The 20,688-nt window shown below is 49.5% G+C and overlaps 1 protein-coding gene across 2 annotated transcripts in view; it reads left to right on the top strand.

The window, feature by feature from the left end:
• The window catches only part of ABCC1 (ATP binding cassette subfamily C member 1), a 140,853-nt gene that overhangs the window by 1,103 nt on the left and 119,062 nt on the right, over window positions 1–20,688 (top strand). The window lies entirely within an intron of this gene.

The following is a 20,688-nucleotide window of genomic DNA, read 5'->3' as shown; positions in this document are numbered from 1 at the left end:
TTAATCCCCACTGTCTTGGGCTTTAGCTTCCCTCTAATGCGATTTACCTCTTTGTTCCAGGAGGGCACGTCTGTGGCACACTCTCTTGATTATTGGGAAACACAGTAGGCGAACCTGGACAGGATAGTTTTGTTTTCCCTCTTTTGTCTTGGATTCAGGAGAGAGAAACAGCCTTGGCTCTTAGGAGCTGGTGATTAGCATCCAAAAATACCTCCTTGTTCTGTTTTGTGGCCCTTCCCTTGCCTGCTGCCTTTGTAGTGTTGAAAAAGTCATCCTTGAGGGCCCCAGGGGAAGGCTTTGTTGGGGGGGGGGTGTCGTTTGGTAGAACAATCAAATACACCTTAGTACGTCTCCCAGATTTCAGGCTGATAGGATGAGAGATTGACTCTAGGGCTGGGAATCTGACAGATAACTTTTGCATTCGGGGTCTGGGGGACTGGAGGACAGAGCATTTGCAAAGTAGGACTCCGTTTGGAAAAACCTGTGGAATCCCTGTTCCCTCTGCCAGGTGTAACAGCCGCAAGATTATTTTTGCAAGGATCCAGAGGGAGATCTGGTCTAGTGTTGCTGTGAATTTTGGAGTGCTTCCTTGTTTATTTTCTTATCTTAGATTACACAGGGGAAAAAAAAATAGGTTGACTGGGAATCACATTTTGCATCAGGATGGACTTTATTAGTGACAACTGGCAGTTGATGGTTAATGAGGTTTTCCAAAGCAAAGTGTGTTTGGGGGTACTCTGTTTATTTAGCTTAAGTTCATCCAGGAAAACCAATTGTGTCTTTTTTTTTATTTCCCTTCCCTTTGGACTTTTTGCTACAGAAATTACCACATGGTTGTTTTGCTTGGGGCAGGCAATGTATGGCCTTGGTTGCCAGACCCTCCCTTTTTCCGAGTCTTTGCCCTTGCAGACTTTCCTCTGTCCCTTCTTCTGGATTCCTGGATGCCCCAGTTTTGGGTGGGGGAGGGAGGGTTTGGAGCTTGGAAGCAGAGTTTCAAAGCTGGCCACTGCAGCGTGAGAACTTCTAGGTAGCTTGAGAAACCAAATGTAACAGAAAGCAGGTAGTTTCTGTGTTTAAAACAAAATTTTTTTTTAAATGTTTATTCATTTTTGAGAGAGAGAGAGAGCGAGCGAGCGAGCGTGCGCGCGCGCGCAAGTGAGAAGGGGAGGGGCAGAGAGAGATGGAGACACAGAATTGGAAGAGGCTCCAGGCTCTGAGCTGTCAGCACAGAGCCCAACGTGGAGCCGGAACCCACGAGCTGTGAGACCAGGACCTGAGCCGAAGTCGGACGTTTCACCCACGGAGCCACCCAGGCACACTACTTTCTGTGTTTTCTAGGGCGGCACACTCCAGGCTGGGAGAGGGAAGCCACTTTACTTTTCTGTGCCTCAGTTTCCTCATCTGTAAAATGGGGGCAGGATCCAAAAAAGCCCCAATTCTTAGGGTTGTTTGAAGAGTAAATGAGATCATTTGTATAGGAGGCTCAGCCTGTGCCCCGAATAGAGTCCCTTCTTTCTGAAGGTGAAGTTGTATATTTCCAGTTGCTTGTCCTTCCTGTGGATTCTCATTTTCTTCAGCTGGGGAGGGGGCGGAGGGATGGGGCTGCTGCCCCGCCCCTTATACCTGGCTTCTCTGTGACCAAGGCCTTGTGTTTAGAAATTAAAGGGACTGGCCCACGTGAGACTCTTATCAGAGCTTTGTTCCTGGGTCACTGCCTGCCTCTGCCCTGTGAACTGAAAAGTCCAGAGGAACCAGAATGTGGAAATGGCCCACAGTGTGGGTTCCAGGGACTTAACCACCTTCACTTAGGCAAATGCTCTGGAGGGAGAGAAGAGGTGTTTCTTTACCCAGGTAGGTGCTGGGTTTACCAGCACCAGCTTGTTTTTCCCATTAGTGCTGGTAAGAAGGGCTGTTTTGTGGCTGGTGTTTGTATGGTGGTTGGGAATAGGAGTCTCTCCTTGTGGGTAACTTAAAAAAATTTTTTTTTAATGTTTATTTATTTTTTGAGACACACACACACACACACACTTGCAGAGTGCAAGTGGGGGAGGGGCAGAGAGAGAGGGCGAGACAGAATCCTAAGCAGCCTCCCGGCTCCGCACTGTCAGCACAGAGCCCGGTATGGGGCTTGAACCCATGAATTGTGAGATCATGACCTGAGCAGAAGTCAGACACTCAACTGACTGAGCCACCCAGCTGCCCCTCCTTGTGGGTTAATTTTTAAAAAATATTTATTATGTTGCAGACCCAGGATAGAAAAATCGGAAAAATGTCAAAAAGTCGGAGAAACAAATTAGTAAGCAGTGCGCTGTGGTGCCTCAGAGCGAGTGCCTGCGTCCCCGGGCTTCAAATCCTGGCTCTGCAGTTTCGGCGAGTGATTTCTCTGCGTGCCTCAGTTTCCCCGTGTGGGAAACGGGGACAACGCAATACTAAGCAAAGACCGGTGGCCCAAGGATCAAATGAGCAAATCCTTGGCAGTTGCGGAGGGTATTGCTGTTGAGTATACAGTTAGCGTCCAGTAATTGTCAGCGGTCCACACCAGCTGGAATTCTCTAGTTAGTTTTTGCTGCTGCACTTGCTGTCGCTGAGAGTGGCCAATAGAAGTAGCAGGCCCGTGTTGCCGTTCATGGAGTCCTGCTCATACTTGGCCCCTGAGCTCCCGTTTGCCGTGGAGAACACACAACATCCCTGACTATGTGAATAAGCAGCCAAGGGCTGGGAGAAAAGGGAATCTTTTAGAAGCCGTTAGAAATTTCTCTTGGGGTGAGATCTGGCCTTGGAGTGAGTGTATTTATCTCTTATAGTTCCTCCTGGGTTCACAACAGTCTTTGAACAGCCAAATTGCACCCCTAACCACCCCCCCTCCCCAAGATTTCTGTAGGTTTTTAGACCGATCCCTTGGCCTTCCTCTACCTTCCTTGGGATTGTTAGAGCCGAAAGGGACCCTGGATGGTCCTCCCCTCACCCCATCCGTTCCTGCAGGAATTCAAGGCCCAGAATGGCGGCATGATGGGCCTGAGGTAAGAAGGTAAATGGCTGTGGGAGGAGAAAGGAGGAACCTTTGAGGGGACAGGGCAGGGCAAGAGCTGATTCGGGGTTCCCGGGCCTTCCCCCAGCTGGACCGGGTCTGTTTGTGATACTCTTGGAGGTGCGTCACCTTTTGAATGTGGTGGGGGATTCAACTTTTAGGAGTAGGTATCACCCCGCCCCGGGGGATGTCTTGTGCGTATCTCCAACCTGACATGTCCCAAACGGGACTTCGGACCCTCCCCATCTCGGTTACCGTCAGCCCTGTCCTCGGAGGCCCAGGCCCCAAACCCGCAGCATCCTTGACTCCTCGCCTTCCCTCCCTTGCCACGCCTCTGCTGTTGCCGCTTGCTTCAGAATGTTTCCAAATCTGCCAGCTTCTCACAGCCGGCTGCCACCCCCACCTCATTTTGGCCGGAGCCACCGTTGCTCAGCTCACTCCAGGAGTTGACCATTCCCCCCTCACTGCTCTCCCTGCTTCGGTCCTTGACCCCCTACGGTCTAGTCTTACCTCAGCAGCTGGCAGGGTCCTGTTCAAGACGCAGGTCAGGTCTTGTCCCTCTTGTGCCTGAAACCCTGCAGTGGCTCCCCACCTCCCTCAGGTAGAAGTGAAAAGGTTTAGGCCTACAGGAGTCAGCAGAAGCTGGCCCTATCACCTCTCTGACCTCATCACCTACTACTTTCTGTCTCGTTTTGCTCCTGCCACAGTGGTTTCTAGCCTGCCTCAGGGCCTTTGCACTTGTTTCCTTGCCTGGACTGTTCCTTTACCTTCAAATGTTTGGTCACATGTCACCTCAGGCAGCTTTCTCTTAACTCCCTGCCACTTCCTTGTGCCCCCAGTCCTTCTCTGCACTCTGTCCTGTACCCGTCCCCACACCCCCTTGAACTAATCTAATACATCAGATATTTTTACTTACTTTGTTTATTTTCTGTAAACTCCCACAAACAGGTCAATTCCACAGGGGCAGGTTTTTGTTTCTTGTGGGTTGTTTTTTTTGTTTTGTTTTGTTTTGTTTTGGCCTGTGTTTATCTCCACGGTACAATGGTGCCTGGGATATAGTAGGTGCCCGGTAAATATTTGTGAAAGGAATAAATGACACGAAGACTGGAATGGTTCTTGAGCTGGGTTGCAGCGTCTTCCCAGACATCTCTTAGGACAGAATAGTCACTCACCTGTCTGGATTGGATACCCACGGAGACCAAGCCCTCTAGCTTCCACCAATGGTGGCATAGACTCTACCTTGCAAGGGTCAGCACTGAGTCTTGCCCCTCCCTCTTGTCCTAGGACTCAGCGCCTCAAACATAAGTAGGCTCAGTCAGCATTTAAATATGAGCGGGCACCTTGGTGGCTCAGTCGGTTCAGCGTCAAGCTACGATCTAACGGTTCTTGAGTTCGAGCCCTGCATCAGGCTCTCTGCTGTCCGCACAGAGCCTGCGTTGGATCCTCTGTCCCTTGCGTACTCTGCTCCTACCCCATTTGCTCACGTGCACTTGCTCACTCTCTCGCAAAAGTAAACATTAAAAATAAATAAGAGGGGGCGCCTGGGTGGCGCAGTCGGGTAAGCGTCCGACTTCAGCCAGGTCCCGATCTCACGGTCCGTGAGTTCGAGCCCCGCGTCAAGCTCTGGGCTGATGGCTCAGAGCCTGGAGCCTGCTTCTGATTCTGTGTCTCCCTTTCTCTCTGCCCCTGCCCCGTTCATGCTCTGTCTCTCTCTGTCCTAAAAAAATAAACGTTGAAAAAAAAAAATTAAAAAAAAAAAATAAATAAATAAAATAAATAAGAGTGTCCGAGGTACGGGTTTCAAACAGGGGATCAGATCTAGTCCACCAGTGTGCTGCTTTGGCCTTATTTTAATTGTGGATTACTTGTAATCGCTACTGTTTACTGATTGAAAGAGTTCACGGAAAAATGTGGATTCCTGACTTCTGACAAATCAGGAGATCTGATAAACGGGAAGGGGGGAGGGTGCATTTGTACATGGTAGTGGTCACTGGGGGCGGTGGGGAGAGGGCAGGCTGCCCTCCCTGGGACAGACCTCTGCCGGCCCCCCGTTTGCTGCAAGCCCTCCTCCTCCTTGAGCCCAGCGTCGGTCCCCGGCTGTTTTTCATTGTGTTTCCTCACCCTGTCTACTTCCTTCACTGAGAGAACTCACCTGGCACCGGTAGCCTTGAAGCCCAAGCTCTTGGTGAAATGCCTGGGGTCCATCTGATTGGTTATTTAATGGTGCAGAGACCCCCTGGCTTTATCAAGGTCATGTCTGCTGGCGGGGGGGTGGATAAACTCATTGCCAGTGATGCCCGAGGCATTTGAAACCAGCCTCTCGTGTCGTATGTTGGCTCTAGATTCTCATGGTGGGATAAGGTCTAGCTGTTATTATCATATCTTAATGGTTAGTAAATCTCTAGCCCATCAAAACTTGTCTGAACATTTTGCAAAGAGAAAGTGCTAATAAAAGGATTTGGAAGAATGACAAGGACTCGAACATCCTGAGGCAGGTGTTTCCCCCAGCCTGGCGTGGAAACTGGGACAGCGTCTCCCGATGGCGGTAGCGAACCTATACTTAGCTCTGGAAGGCTGGGGGTTGACAGGGACCCTTTGAGGAAGCCGGTTTGGGGAGGTGGAGGCACAGCACAGTTTCTCAGCCTGGGCACTTTGACATTTGGGGCCAGATAATCCTCTGCCGTGAGGGCTCCCCTGTGCACTGCGGGATGTCCAGCGGTCTCCTTGGTGTCTACCTCCCCGTGTTGTGACAGCACCTTCCCCTCCAGACGCTGCCACATGTCCCTTTGGTGGTGAAGTCACACAGCCGTTGGCGTGGAGGATCCTGGAGAATAAATTGGGGGCAAGCCTTGCCCTCGCCCTTGCGTTTTCCCCAGAGATTTTAGGCTGTTGTACGCCTCATGTAATTGGCTTATAGGGGTTGCCTTGGAGAAGCTTAAGGAGACGTTAAGAAGGTTCACCTCCAATTATGCGACGAAGGAGGTTGCAGCCTTTTCAGTGCCGTTTGCCTGTTTCCACCGAGGGCTCTGCTTTTCGACAGGAATCCCTTCCCTTCTGGTCCTAGTGTGTGTGATGGTGCAGTCCCAGGGCGAAAACACCTCTGTCGAGGTTGGCTTTGAAGCTTTGCTCCCTCTTTTTAAACTGCCTCGGGATAGATGGGCAGTCACCAAGTTGAGGCTCCACTTAAGTATCCCTTTAGCTTAATTGTGGGATTCATGTCCTGGGGGAGGTTGCCAAGTCCTGGAAAATGGCTCTAGATGACTGGGGAGGTAGTAATTGAGGTTTTATGGGGCTTTTCCCTTCCTTTGAGAATCTCTGTTTACCTTTTATTGGCCTCGTAGGTGGCTACTTGATTGGAGAAGCCCTCCTCTTTGCAGAGCATTTATGAAAGTTTTCCTGGTATGCAGAGCTTGAGAGTGATCTTTTAAAACACTGGATTTGATTTCTGGTTTTTTTTTTTTTCTTTCAGTGTTTTATTTGTTTTTGAGATAGAAAGAGAGAAAATGAATGAGTGGGGGAGGGGTAGAGAGAGCGAGGGAGACCCAGAATCCAAAGCAGGCTCCACGCCCTGAGCTGTCAGCACAGAGCCTGACGTGGGGCTCGAACCCAGAAACCGGGAGATCATGACCTGAGCCGAAGTTGGACGCTTAAAGACTGAGCCCCCAGGGTGTCCCAACACTGGATTTCATCTCTTGCTCTTCCTACAACTGTTTCCGATTCGTTCATCGATTTAGCCTTGTTAACTGAACATCTGTGTGTCTGCGGCCCTGGAGGGGCCTGGAGGGGGAGGGCGCTGGAAGTGCAGCCACAAACGAAGGAGATGAGGTGCATATGCTCATGGAGCTTACACTAGGAATGACCACAATAATTCTGGGGCGTGGTAAGTGCCACAAGGACAGAAACCAGAGGACCTGGCATGGCGTGCGAGCTGTGATAGAGGGATACCCAGGGACAGCCTTGCAGAGGAGGTAACATTTGACCTGTGATCTGAACGGCAAAGCTGGCCATGAAAGGACTAGGGGGAGGAAGTATTAGGTAATGAGAACTCCAAGTGCAAAGACCCTGGGGTGCCTGGAGCGGTCAGAGTATTACAGAGTTTAACTCCACAGAACTACAGAGCCCATCTCATAAAACTCTTGGCCGCAGCATTCTGCAAAAAGGCACAAAGCACTAATAAAATGGCTTGGGCTAATAATCAGGGCCTGAAAATTCCAAAGAGGAAGCTTGGCGAGGAAACAGCAATACCTGCAGAGGCATGGGCCTCTGATCCATTTAGGTGGGAACGAGTCTCGGGTTTTTATAGTGAAATTCAATGTATATTTTTTATGAGTCTCCTGTTTCCGAAGCACAGTTGAAAACCCTTCAGGGTCAGACCCGAGTTGGGATTCCCCACTCCCAGCTGCCCTTGATTCTCTTCCAAAGGCGTTTCCTGACCAGTTAAGATGACTCTCTTTAAATTGCTAAGAAAGTCTTATTCTTTTTCCTTTATTTTTTTTTTTTCAGTTTTATTTCTAAGTAATTTCTGCACCCGCCATGGGGCTGGAACTCACAACCCTGAGATCAAGAGTTGCATGCTTTTCCACCTGAGGCAGCTAGGCGCCCCAAGGAAAACTCTTTTAAAACTAGACGTTCAATTGATCTGGCTGATAGTGTGAAGATCTTGGGTGGTAACTGTTTTGATTGTGCTATTATTTTTAAAAATGTGAATAGTCTCTACAGCGGGAAAGCAGATGTTTAGTTCTTCCCCCTGCTTCTTTTCTCAGAGGTGGCCATTGATGATAGAGTTTCTTGGGCATCCTAGAAAAAATGCCAAGCATACGCAAATATGTATGAAAGGGTGAGGGGGTATGGATATCTTTTGTTCCTCCCTAGGTGGGTTTGTATTCTAAATCATGTTCTGTATTTTGCTCCCTTCACTTAAAAGCCAAAATTGGGGCGCCTGGGTGGCTCAGTCAGTTAAGTGTGACTCCTGATTTCAGCTCAGGTCGTGATCTCACATATGTGAGAGCGAGCCCTGCATGGGGCTCTGTGTTGACCACAAGGACCCTGCTTGGGATTCTCTCTCTCCCTGTCTTTCTCAAAATAAGTTAAATAACGATTAAAAAAATAACAGTGTCAATTTTTTTTTTTTCCACGTTAAGTCCCTGCAGATGGAAAGAAAAAGGAAATAGCACTTCTTTAAAAGCCATACATTTTTCTGTCACATGACTGTGCCTGGTACTCACCTCTGCCCCACCTTTGTCTCTGTGGGTCTTCGTTCCAGAATTTTGGCATGATAAACAGTCCTGCCTGGAGCATTCCCGGGCACTCATGTTTGCATGCGAGGAGATGTAAATGACTCAGCAGAATAAGTTCCTCCCTGAGGAATGGCTGGGACGAGGGGACCTGTGCTTTGAAAATTTGATAGTTCTGATTGCCTAGTGGCCGCTGTGCACTCATGGACCCACCACCCAGCAGCATTTATTAAGCACCCGTTGTGTTGCTGCCTGATGAGGTGAGGAAGCAAGCTGGACCTTGACCAGGTTCATGTTGCTTCCCTCCTCCAGGAGAGGGTTTTTGTCCAGCTGCGTTAAACCGTACATTCTAAGGAGTTCTGTCTGGTGAGTGCTTGGTTTTGCTTCCATTAAAGAAATATATATGGTTGAATTTTAAAATTCTTGGCCTTCTCTGTCATTTCAAAAGTGTATTTATGTCAGCAGTTGAACGACATGCAAAGTTTGAGAGTCCCATCATGCTGATGCAACTCGATTTAATTTTTCACACGTAAGCTTTCTGGTTTCGTCCGTTGCGTGACTTGTAAGAGCGACACTTTTTGTTACAACGCAGTCATCATAGGGATTTTTATTTTATTGTTTATTTAAAAGATTTTTTCACGTGGGCTCCATGCCCAACGTGGGGCATAAGCTCACGACCCTGAGATCAAGAGTCACATGTACTACTCAACCACCCAGACGCCCCACTCTGCTTTTTAATTCCACTTAACGCGATACATGTCAATACATAGAATTTATGTAATACTCTTTACGTATTACATAATATATTTTTTAAATATTATTTTTGAGAGCATGTGTGCAGGTGCAGGAGCTGGGGAGGGGCGGGGGGTGGGGAGGAGAGAATCTCAGGCAGGTTCCACGTTGTGTGTGTAGAGCGTGATGTGGGACTTGAACCCACAAACAGATCATGACCCGAGCCCAAGTCAAGAGTCAGACACTTAACTGACTGAGCCACCCAGGCACCCCTAACATAATGATATTTAATATAATATATAATATTCGTAATTATTTAATATTCCAACTTGCAGATTTGTTATAATTAACTCAGTCACTTCCCTATTAGTTACCACTGCTTGCATGATTTTCCATTTTTCTTTCCTGTGAACGGTGCTCCAGTAAGCATCCTTGTACATGGGTCGGAATTCTGTAAAATTTTTAATTTTTTTTTAACGTTTATTCATTTTTGAGACAGAGACAGAGCATGAATGGGGGAAGGTCAGAGAGAGAGGGAGACACAGAATCTGAAACAGGCTCCAGGCTCTGAGCTGTCAGCACAGAGCCCGACGTGGGGCTCGAACTCACGGACCGCGAGATCATGACCTGAGCCGAAGTCAGATGCTTAACTGACTGAGCCACCCAGGCGCCCCCTGTAAAATTTTTAAAATAGGTATCAGCTGGTTATTTTCCAGAAAGGAAAATGTAGCAAGTCCATTGCCACTGACGGTGAATGAGAATTCCCGTTTCTTTGCATCATCCCAAGCACTGGGCATAAACAAGTTTGTTAGTTTGATGGGTTAAAAAATGCCTTATTGGTGTTTGCATTTCCCTTTAGGTTACAAGCTGAGCATCCAGCAATATATTTCCCAGTGATAGGCGTGTTCTTTTCCGTGAGTGTGTTTTTCGTCTTTTTCCTGTTGATTTGCAGGAGCTCTTGATATATTGGGAGTTTGCCCCTTAGTCAGGTGAGCCACAGGTATTTTCCCACAGGCCACTGTTTGTTTACTGGTGGGTTACCATCTGATTCTCGTCCAGGTTTGTGTGCAGTTTCCAAGGTCGCATGTGGCCAGTGCGTATTATTTTCAGTCTTATGTTTTTCATTTACTGTTGTCAGGATTTTCCCACGGTCCTGTGTAACTTTTTAAATTATACAACGTGGAAGCAGTTGTTCCTTGTATTGGTGAACTATAATTTATATAATTACTACCTGTGGTTTGACATTTAGATTGCTGTCTCTCTCTCTTTTTTTTTTTCTTTTAAAGAAAACATTGTAACAGTGTCACGTGGGTAGTGCCTGTTGACTTTTAGAACATATTCTCAGGGGTGGAGTGAGTACCTTAGAACATTTGAAAAGATTTCAGTCTAGCTAGAGACTTTTTCTTAAATGTTTATTTCTTTATTTATTTTGAGAGAGAGAGAGAGAGAGAAAGTACGTACAAGCAGGGGAGGGGCAGAGACAGAGGGAGAGAGAATCTCAAGCAGTCTCTGCGACTGTCAGCACGGAGCCTGGTGTGGGACTCAGTGTCACAAACTGTGAGATCATGACCTGAGCTGAGATGAAGAGACGCTTAACCGACTGAGCCACCCAGGCGCCCCTAGAGCCTTGTTTTTTTTTTTTTTTAATTTTTTTTTTCAACGTTTATTTATTTTTGGGACAGAGAGAGACAGAGCATGAACGGGGGTGGGGCAGAGAGAGAGGGAGACACAGAAGCGGAAGCAGGCTCCAGGCTCTGAGCCATCAGCCCAGAGCCTGACGCGGGGCTCAAACTCATGGACCGTGAGATCGTGACCTGGCTGAAGTTGGACGCTTAACCGACTGCGCCACCCAGGTGCCCCTAGAGCCTTGTTTTTTAAAAGGGGTTGAGTTAATTTGCCATTCTAGCAGGGTCTAACGATCCCCATTATTGTTTTTATTACTATGGGCAGATGATAGGTACGTATAAGTGACAGCGTCTTCTCCGGTCCCTCCAGTCAACCTGATAGACTGGAGGCCAGTGGCCCAGGCGGAATTTGGAGCTGCCGATGCTGGGAAGGTGACTAAGCAATTTGGTTGGTAATCAACTAAATAAATAACTAAATAACTTGGTTAGATTATCTAGGAGCCCTTTGATAAGCCATCTTCCTCAGGATCATTAAGTTACTAAATCAAGGTCCAGGAAAAAAGACACATGGTAGATGATCAGACTCCGTGAGGACTGCTTTTGTATTGTCATGGGGGCTCTCTCTCGGCTTTTACTTCTGTGCCATGGAGATCCCTGGGGTCTGGGTGGGCCATGGGCCGCTCACCTCCAGTGCACTTGCATACTTGGTGGGGGAGGGGTTGGAGAAAGGGCTCAGCCCTGAGTCAGAGCCTCTTTCTTTTCAAAGGGGGTACTGGGCGGGGAGGGACGAGCATTGGCGGCTGAAGGCACGGGGCTGCTTCGGACAAGAAAGTGCAGTTCCAGAGAAAGCGAGGGAAGAACATGGGTGGGGTCAGGAGGCCAGATTCAGGAGCCTGAGTTTGAAAATCCGTCCTGCCACTGCCCAGCATGTGACCCTGAGCCAGTTCCTTAACTTCTGGGAGCCTTAGTTTCCTCAGCTGTTAAGTGGGGATCGCGATCACGTTGCCTATCTGACACAGTTGTGAGGAGGAGGTGCCGTGTACAGAGCGCTTAGCAGAGGGCGAGCAGACGCCAGCTGTGGTTATGGAGGAGGCGGCTGGACGATAGGGGACAGCGGTAGAGCGTGGAGGGCAGTGGAGGGGGGATTTCAGGTGTGGTGATTCTCTTCTGGTGGATCATCTCCTTGTGGCCTCCGGCCCCACACAGGCCTTGGCAGAGTTGGAACAGAGCCCAGCCTGACCCCAGGGATTCAGACCCCTGCCCCCAGCGTCTGAAACAATTGAAGTGAATTGGCCCAGTTGTTACAGGGTGTCTGGGGGGCGGGGTGGGTTCCCAAGTCTGGGAGAGGCATGCCGAGGTGTCGCGTATCAGCTAATGTGTGGGGAAATTCATTTTTCCCGTGGTTTTCTCTATAGGTTAGGAATCAGAAGATGTGCTTGAGTATTTAAATCACTGATGAACAAGGGAAGGCAGGTTGAGATGACTTTGAGTGCAGCTGACATTCACATACTTGGACAGTTCTAGGTTTTTTGCAAACATGGCAGTGATTGGATTATTTAAAGGGACTTTTTCTTTTCCTCTTGTCTTGGTCTGATATTATAAGAGCTACAGTATAAAATGAAACAGTTCAGAGACGAGTACAGTCAAAAGAAAATCTTCCATAACTGCACTCTCTGGAGATAATCTCATATTGGTAGATTGGTGTTTTAACTTTCAAATCAGTCTGTTTTCTCCACGGATGCTAAACATATATAGTATCTTTTGAACACATGGAAGTGGGGGGGGCACCTGGGTGGCTCAGTTGATCAAGCATCCAACTTCAGCTCAAGTCATGATCTCATGGTTCTTGGATTCAAGCCCTGCGTCGGGCTCTGTGCCTGCAGCTGGAAGCCTGGAGCCTGCTTCGGATTCTCTCCCTCTCTCTCTCTGCCCCTCTCCTGCTCGTGCTCTCTCTCTCTCTCTCTCAAAATAAATAAAATTAAAAAATAAAAAAGGACGATCTGTAAAAACACATTCTTTATTTTTTGTTTTCACTCACTAGTACATCTTGGATGTGACCCATTTTTAATGAGCATATTTTACTTGGTGAAATGCCATCATGAACCTAATTAAGTAATTTGCCAGTAATTGTTGCCTCTTGAGGCAGTTGGTCCTGGCGTTGTTTTTTAGCCTCTCTTACCGGGAGCTCCTAGGGAAAATGCAAAGCCAGCCTTGAGTGGGTGGGTGTTGGAGGGGCACGTCTTGGACCCTCTTAGGCACCCCGTGCAGGAGACGGAACCTCTGAAGTTCAGTGCTTTTGGGGCTGGACTCTCACCCCTGGCCTGGCCCCATTGAGTTGACGGTCTCTGAGGGTTTCCTGGATGTCCTTGCCCTGGGCTTGGCCGCCTCTTGGTACAAGGTGGATGGGGAAAGTGAGCATTTGGTTTTTAACTCTTTTAGTGGGAGAAGGGAGTTGGGAGAGGCTAGCCCACCAGTAGCGTCTACCCTGTGCTTAATGACTTCTTTCCTTTAAACTAATTCATTTTTTTTTTCATTTTTTAATTTTTGGGACAGAGAGAGACAGAGCATGAACGGGGGAGGGGCAGAGAGAGAGGGAGACACAGAATCGGAAACAGGCTCCAGGCTCTGAGCCATCAGCCCAGAGCCTGACGCGGGGCTCGAACTCACGAACTGCGAGATCATGACCTGGCTGAAGTCGGACGCTTAACCGACTGCGCCACCCAGGCGCCCCTCATTTTTTTTTTAAGCCCAATAAATTCATCCTAAATTCAAGCTGCCTATTATTTGATTATACATGTGAAGTCACAGGGTGGCCATGGTCACATATTTACCAAATGGCTCTTAACTAGGTCATTACTCATAGGAAAGAGTAGGGTGTTCTGCAAACTGCCTACACCTGCAGTTCTTGCCGCCTGGTGATTTTACCCCATGAGGGACATTTGTCAACATCTGGAAACATTTTTGGTTGTTCTAACTGGAGGGAGGGCATCTGGCATCTAGTGGGTGGACACTGCTGATGTAATACGATGTACAGGGAAGGCCCTCCTCTCTTTATAACAAAGAACGATCAGGGCCCAGATGTCACTAGTGCTGAGGTTGAGAAGCCCTTGCCTTGCCTCAGTCCACATGCTGCCAGCTTTTGGGTACAGCAGCGGTTTGCTAGTCCGCTAACTCTGTGCAGTTCTTCTGGGTGACTGGGGACTGTGACAGTTTCTAGTTGTAGCCTGCTAGTGATTTTCAGGTCTGTGCCCACACCTAATGTCGGATCTCCAATAAAAATAGCTGTGGTGTAGTTTACCTGTGGATGTGAATTCAGGATACTATTGCCTAACACCCCCTCCCAGCACCTTACAGAAATTGGGGAGAAGGGGGTGCCCGGGTGGCTCAGTCGGTTGAGCATCCAACTTCGGCTCAGGTCATGATCTCGTGGTTCCTGAGTTTGAGCCCCGCGTTGGGCTCTGTGCTGACAGCTCGGAGGCTGGAACCTGCTTCGGATTCTGTGTCTCCCTCTCTGAGCAGGGGAAGCCCTGCTCATGCTCTGTCTCTGTCTCTGTCTCTCTCTCTCACCCTGAGGTGCTTGAAATTCATAACCATTTCGCCAGGCAAATCCTACTCGAGTGCCGTGTTTCGGGAAGAATACTCTGCTTGCAAGAGGATTTCTCTTATGGGGCCTGTTGGTGACCGTGCCCCATTGGAAAGGGCTGTGGTTTGTCAGATTGGTTTTACTGCCTCCCCTCTGCCTGGGTTTGGCACAGACAGCCTGGCCTGGGGAAGGAACTGTGGAGACAGGCAGGCAGCTGGCAGGTGGGCATGGTCAGATCAGCGGTTGGCAGCTTTGCCCCAGCTGGCCCGGCCAGGTAGCTCGACAATTACGCCCCCTCGGTGAGAGTTAATGGCGTTGTTATGGAGCAGTAGTGAGGTGGTGGGGCCGGACTGACTGCCGGCTCTCCCTTAGGGTGCGCTTGGCCGAGCAGTAAGGGCGTTTTTCATTTTTCCTCCTCCTCCTCCTCCTCCTCCTCCTCCTCCTCCTCCTCCTCCTCCTTCCTCAATATTTATTTCTTTTTGAGAGACAGAGTCAGACAGAGCATGAGTGACAGGGAGGACACAGAATCCAAAGTAGGGTCTAGCCCCTGAGCTGTCAGCACAGAGCCTGACACGGGGCTTGAACTCGGGGATCATGAGATCGTGACCCAAGCTGAAGTTGGACACTAAACAGACTGAGCCACCCAGGCACCCCCATTTTTCCCTCTTGATTTCTCGAAACTTAGGGAGAAGCCTCTTGCCATCCCTAAAGATGAGTTAGATTAGAAAAGGATCCGGGCTGCACCACATGTCATCGAATCCAAAAGATCGGCAGCGGTGACGAGGATCCCCATTTCAGAGATGCCTTGCTGTGAAGACACGGCCGGCAGAGGTTGAAGGGGGCACCGAGCGTGAGAAACGGGTATCACAGTAAAGTGTGAAGAAATCTGGGTTTTACTTTATTATCTAAAAAAAACAATTTTTTTATGTTTTATTTTTGGGAGAGTGTAAACGGGGGAGGAGTTGAGATGGGGGACAGAGGATCCTAAGCGGGCTCTGCACTGACAGCAGTGAGCCCCATGTAAGGCTTGAACTCACGGACCACGAGATCATGAGCTGAGCCAAAGTTGGACGCTCGAGCGACTGAGCCACCCAGGCGCCCCTGAAACCTGGGTTTTAGAATCGATGCATTATGATAACTTCCAGTACCTCCCTCCCTTCTTCCCTCTTGTGTGTATCAATCCTATTGCCGTAGGTCTGATGCCCGGGAATATGTGTGTGGTCAATGAAACACGCAGCCTCCCTGTCTCACGGAGGCCACGGATGCGAAGATGTCTAGAGGGAGAGAACAGTGCAGGTTGCCCGTGTGGCTTCCGCTTAGACCCTGGTTCTGCTGCTTGCTGTGTGACCTTGGACAGGTCGCTTCACCTCTCTGTGCTTCCGTTTTCTCATGCACAAAATGGGGATAATAGCTGTGCCTACCTCATAGCGTTGTAAAATTCGAACAATTGAAGTAGGACGAATGTGCTCCTCCCGTTACTAAGTGGGTGTTATTGTTACTATTGCTGATCTGTTGTCATTGTTACTGTGGCCATCTTCATCATTACACAGCAGTCCCTGCTCTGGTCCAAAGGGAAATCCGGAGGATCTGGGAGGACCCAGAGATGGAAGACGTACCGGACGGTGATGTGATTCTAGGTTGGGCCCCCCCCCCCCCCCCAGCCCTCAAGTTAGCCACTGTTAACTTCTGGTTCTCTGGGTAACATGGCCTTCTTGGCTCAGGTCAGGAGACCTTTATACTTTGTGCCTCAGTTGCTGCATCTGTAACATGGAGAACAGTAATGGTACTGGTGTCCTCATAGGTTTGTTTGAGGGATTAGACAAACTGAGATGTGCCCAGTGCCCTAGGCTGTGCCTGCGCTGTGTAAGGATGTCCTCTGATGGTATGTAAACCTCTCTGGCAAAAAAGATACCCCCACCCCCTTCCCCTTTTCCTTGATTGGAACCCTCCCCTAACCCCTGATCCCGCTCTTAGGCATTGCGTCTGCCTTAGTTCTTGGGCAGAGAGCATGAAGCCCAGGGTGCCAGGGCTAACCCCTCTTTACTGATGGCCTCTCCAGGCCTGGGGCTGGCCCCTCGCTTTGGGTCATGACAACTGGGTCATTTTCCGCAGGATCCTCTGGCCCCCTTTGCTTAGGTCTCGCGTGCCTGGGAGCTTCCTGGTTTTGGCTGTGAACGGGCCAGCATGTACAGATTGCGCCTTTTCTTGCTCTTGGAGTTACTTCCTTTGGACCTGTGCCCATAGCGGGGATTATTGGGTCACAGCAGGCCACGGAGTCTCTGGGTTTTCCTCACATGTTTCTGGGTTGCTCTTCAGATAGATTGATTCACCCCTTCTTTCGTTTGTTGAACAAGCATTTGATGAGTGCCCACTCTGTGCAGGTGAATTAGGACGAGGTCCTGCTTTGGGGAGATGACAGGTAGGAGGAAAGAGAGCCTGAGAACTTACGGATGGGAAAACAAAGGCCAAGAGAAGTGAAGTCACTCAGCTAGCGGATGGCAGAACCAGATTCATACCCGGAATCTGGCTGGCAACCTCTGCCTCGTGCTACAGGAACATAAAGACGGGGGTGCTGGAGGAAATGCACGTTGCGGTTGTAGTGAGTTATGGCGGAGACGGGCACTTTCGATGGGTGAGACCTCTGTCCACCATTTGGCAGCTGAGGCAGCCCTGACCGGACCTGGAATATTCCAGGCCCGGGACAGAGCCGGTACGGAAAAGCTGGGGGAGCTGGGGGAGTGGTGAGAGGCCTTCGCAGCCAGAGCGGCAGAGGCTGGGGCGCCGCGTCACGGGCTCAAGTGGAGGCCAGCCCCAGGCGCTCTTCAGATCTGGTGCTTGTCAGCCCCAGGCGCTCTTCAGAATGCTTTCCATTTAATCCTCAAAAAGCCCTGTCAGGTCCGATAGACTGATTATCGTCCAGATGGGGCACCTGAGGCCCACAGAGGTTATGTGCCTTGCTTAAGGTCACACAGCTCAGAGGTAACAGAGCCAGGATGGACCCATGGCCCTTTGGCCCAGAGTCTAGGCTCCGAGGTGTGGCACCATCCTGCGCTGTGATGGGAGTGTCCCTAGTGGCCTGTTTTAAAATAGCTATTGTGGATGCTTCCAGGTCAGCGGTAGGGTAGGACGGGGGCGGGTTGCGTCTTTTCCAACAGGCTGTGCCAGATGACCCCGGCTGACCCTGTAGCAGGACAGGATAACAGTCCCTTGGGGGGGCTTTGGCATTCTGGCATTCTGAGCTGCTGTTGTCACTCGATGATGGTGATGCGGCAGGAATGTGGTAGAAATGGCAGCAGCAAACTCAGCCCCCACAGCGACCCCCTCCCCTAACATTGAGGATTGATAGTCTGGTGAGAGGTGGGCGCCCAAAAGTCAGAGAGGTGGATTGACTTCCTCACGGGCACACAGCCAGGAAGTGGTGTTGTGGGTCTCGAGCCCGGGGCTCTGCACCAGAGCCCGTGCTCGTGACCCCCGTGTCGTGGTCCTCCTTCAACACTGCCTGCTCCCTGGGGCCCATCTCCACCGGGACGCTGTCTGCCACAGACCAGGAGCACGTAGCTTGGATTTGTGTGTGGAGTTGAGGGACCTTGGGATTGGCGGGTGGGCCAGCTCACGTACTCTGGGGCAGGGGGGCCGGGGCCGGAGTGGCTCCGGGGCAGTTTTGGGGGATGACGGCGGCTTCGCCAGTTTCCTGTTTGGGGGCTGCACTTGAGACTTGGGCTCTCGGTTTCACGGTTTCACAATGTCTGGGAGCTTTTGCAACACGTGGGTGACGCGGCACTTTCTTGGTGGGAATCCCGAACGGAGCTTTGGTTTTTCCTTTGCGTCCCTCGCTCAGTCCTTGGCCTGTCCTCTGAGCCCTTTCGGTTGCCCAGTCCCCTCCTGGCACTTTGTTCTATTAGTTGATGGGCATGCCCGCCCGAAGCTTGTCTGGTGACTCTCTTGGATGCTGCTCTGTGCCCCCCTGAAACACCGGCACCCCGTCTCCACAATGGCCTGTTTCTTGGCACAATGGCCTGTTTCTTAGGTTTTACCTCCTTCAGGAAACCCGCTCTGAGCTCCCAAGGGGAAACAACAGTGACACTAATTTCCACTAATAGACTGGTCACCAGGTGCCCGTTTATTGTCCCCATGCTTGACTTCTCAAGGAGGCAGCACATGCGGCCATGAGCCCGCCTGCCTGTGTTGACATCTGCTACTTTCACCTGCAGGCTGTGCTACCTTGGGCAAGTTGCTTTGCCTCTCTGTGCCTCAGTTGCTTTCTCTACAAAATGGGAGCAAGAGTACCCATTTGGGGATGAAAGTGAAATCAGGCAATGTGTAGATTTAATGTTCACAATGACTCTCAGAGGCAGGTGTGGTCCCTGCTGTGAGCACGAGGAAGCTGATTTTTCTTCCTCTTTGCTTTGTGAATTAACTCCTCTGTCTGCTCCGGAGATCTCTTGTCATTTATGTGCACCTCTTCAATGACACTCAGTGCTTTTAAAATCTTTTGTCATAGCTATTTATGTACCCACCCTACTTCCTGGATAAGATTCTAAGCTACTTGAGGGCAGGATACAAAGGTGGGTGTTGTGGTTCAACTCCTGTTATGAAGCAGGGCTCAGTATGTGTTGAATGAATGGTCAGGCAGGTGGATGGTCTTTGGAGTCAGTAGGTATTGGTGGCGGGGGTGGGGCCCTCTGGAAACGATGTTAAGACAATGGGTCTCCACTGGAGTGATTGTGCCCCCCTCCCCCAAGCAGACACTGACACTTTCTAGAGAGTTTTTGTTGTCATGGTTTGCGGGGGGGAGGATGCTCCTGGCATCTGGGGAGTCAAGGCCAGGGATGCTGCCGGACCTCCCGCCATGCACAGGACAGCCTCACAGCAGAATTAGCCGGCTCCAGAGGTGAGCTGTGCCAAGGGTGAGAAATCTCAGGTTAAGGGCACATGTAATCTAGTTAGAAGCAGCATAGCAGTGGGAAGTCACATTGCATTCAAATATATATATTTTTAACAAATGCAAATGAGTCCCATCTAGATGACGTGTCTTCTTAGTGAGGTGATGAAGTCGGGTCTGTGTGTCCTTAGTAGTTTCTGAGGGGGATGTTAGGTTCTAAAGACACCGTATGAAGTGAGAAATGACATAGTTAAAATGACCCTGGGTCTTCCTCATATATATATATATATATATATATATATATATATATATTTTTTTTTTTTTTAACAGCTTTATTGAGATACGGTTCACATACCATATGATTCATGCATTTAAAGCACACAATTTGGTGGCTTCTAGGACAGCCACAGAGGTGTGCATCCATCATCACGGTTGATTTTTGGAACATTATTTATCTTTGTGTCCTTCAGACCCAGCCCCGTGTGTGCCTGCTGTGATGGCTCAAATGCTGGCCGCGTCCCGTGTACGGTTTTTTAAAAAAATTCTACGTTTGTTTTGAGAGAGTGTGTGTGAGCGGGCGAGGGGCAGAGAGAGACGGAAAGGGAGAACCCCAAGCAGGCTCCGCGTCGACCACAGAGCCTGACGCGGGGCTCCATCCACGAACCTTGAGATCGTGACCTGAGCGGAAATCAAGAGTCAGACACTTAACCTACTGAGCTGCCCGGGCGTCCCCTCTTAACTTTCAGTTTGCTGAGACTCACTCTGGGGTCTGGTTCATAGATTCCTTGGGTGCTTCTGAGCACCTGCCATGTGTCTGGGCCTGGGGCAGGTCGGGGGTGAAAAGTCCAGGGCTGCTACCTGGGTATTCACTGTCCCCACAGACCTGACAGCCTAAGGGGAGGGCAGATCTGGCAAAGTAATGTTTGGAGTAAGTAGCATCAGATCCTAGAAAATTGCCGACCTTTGGTGTTTTTTGACCTCCCTCCTGGGTTGGCAAACTTGTTCTGGAAAGAACCAGGTGGTAAAGAGGTTAGGCTTTGTGGGCCAAGGCAAAATCAAATGACTACTCTTAGCAGCAGGCAACCCATCTGGTTTTGTTTTTGTTTTTTTTTTAATAAAAATTAAAAAATATATTTTTTTTATTTAATTTTTTTTTTTAATTTATTTTTGAGACAGAGAGAGACAGAGCATGAGCAGGGGAGGGGCAGAGAGGGAGGGAGACAGAATCCGAAGCGGGCTCCAGGCTCTGAGCTGTCAGCACAGAGCCCGAAGCGGGGCTTGAAACCACAAACCGTGAGATCATGACCTGAGCTGAAGTCGGACGCTTAACCGACTGAGCCACCCAGGTGCCCCAGCAACCCATCTGTTTTACGTTTCATATTTAAAAATGTGAAATCCTTTCCTAGTTTGGGGACGAAGCCGGCAGGTCAGATTTGGTACACGGGCTGTCGTTTGCCAACTCCTGACCTGTGCAAACGGCAATTTTTATGTTTTTTCGTAGTTATGTGTATTACATGTGATGTATTGTATACTATATTGCATACTCCATAACACATATCACATACGGTGTTAAGTAAGATAGTAAGTAGAACATCGAATAAATA

The sequence above is a fragment of the Prionailurus bengalensis genome, chromosome E3 (genome assembly GCF_016509475.1).
Source record: "Prionailurus bengalensis isolate Pbe53 chromosome E3, Fcat_Pben_1.1_paternal_pri, whole genome shotgun sequence".
Taxonomy (NCBI): domain Eukaryota; kingdom Metazoa; phylum Chordata; class Mammalia; order Carnivora; family Felidae; genus Prionailurus; species Prionailurus bengalensis.
This window is presented reverse-complemented; position numbering and strand designations above follow the sequence as displayed.